The 1,309-nt window shown below is 39.4% G+C and overlaps 1 protein-coding gene across 2 annotated transcripts in view; it reads right to left on the minus strand.

Annotated features, from left to right (window-relative positions):
* Positions 1 to 1,309, minus strand: part of si:dkey-178k16.1 (band 4.1-like protein 1) — a 42,892-nt gene that overhangs the window by 10,957 nt on the left and 30,626 nt on the right. The window lies entirely within an intron of this gene.

The following is a 1,309-nucleotide window of genomic DNA, read 5'->3' on the forward strand; positions in this document are numbered from 1 at the left end:
CTCTGCTGGGGGCGGCAGTAACTTGGTGACTGGAAACTGTAGATCTTTACAGAGAAGCTTCTTTAGTCAACTGCAGTGTTTTTGGTTGTTCTGTAATGTCATCTCAATTTTCACAAATTTTTGTAATTAAATCTTTTTGTTAATTTTCATTGGACTGAGCCTCTCCTTGATCAAAATCTGTTATACGCAACACTGTGAAGTTGCAGTATTGTATATTATGTGGGTCACGTTAGTTACAGCGGCGGAGAGGTGGACAAGCTGTGTACCTGAGTTTTGGTAAACCACAATAAACCTAAACTGAATGTTACAAAGCAAACGGCAGCAGGTCCGAGCTACTGTAGCGTTAGCTGGCTGCATCGCTATATGCTAACGTTAGTAAACAACAGTAAGCAAATGTGAAACAACAGCTTCACATTTGCTTTTTCCCGTTACATCCTTTCTTGCAGGCTAAATCAACAGTGGTACACAGGATAGTAACATAGGTTGCGTTACTTAGTGAAGTAATGTGGAAAGCGATATAACTTTGCACTGGATAACATTAGCAACTGCTCGGTGTTAGCTGGCGATCTAACGTGACTTTCTCTGCGTTTCTCCAGCTTTACTAATGCTCACTTTGTTCTTACTCGACATCATCTTAACTATATTATAGTTAGAATATTGGCTGATGCAAGCAACGGAGAAAACAGGCGTGTGCTTCATTTCTAAGTGAGTTTTGAGCCCATTGACTATAAGGCAATGAAAATTTTGTTAATTTCATTGAAAAACTTACATATAGTCCCTTTAACAATCTTCTAATAAAGCAAGGCTAACAAAGCCCCAAACTCACTGAGGTTTTTAAATATTCGCTGATAAAAGGCTAGACATTTACAGTGGGGGAAATAAGTATTTGACCCCTTGCTGATTTTGCAGGTTTGCCCACTTACAAAGAATGCAACAATCTACAATTTTAATCATATGTACATTCTAACAGTGAAAGACAGAATCCCAAAGAAAATTCCAGAAAATCACATCATATGAATTTATAAAAATTGATAACCATCTGATGAGGAAAAACAAGTATTTGACCCCCTGGACAAACAGCATGTTAATATTTTGTAGAAAAGCCATTATTGGCCAGCACAGATTTCAAACGGTTTTTATAGTTGGTGACAAGGTTTGTGCACATTTCGGCAGGGATGTTGGCCCACTCCTCCCTGCAGACAGCCTCCAAATCATTCAGGTTCCGAGGTTGTCGCCTGGCAACTCGAATTTTAAGCTCCCTCCAAAGATTTTCAATTGGATTCAGGTCTGGAGACTGGCTAGGCCACTC

The sequence above is a fragment of the Micropterus dolomieu genome, linkage group LG08, assembly GCF_021292245.1.
Source record: "Micropterus dolomieu isolate WLL.071019.BEF.003 ecotype Adirondacks linkage group LG08, ASM2129224v1, whole genome shotgun sequence".
NCBI classification, from domain to species: domain Eukaryota; kingdom Metazoa; phylum Chordata; class Actinopteri; order Centrarchiformes; family Centrarchidae; genus Micropterus; species Micropterus dolomieu.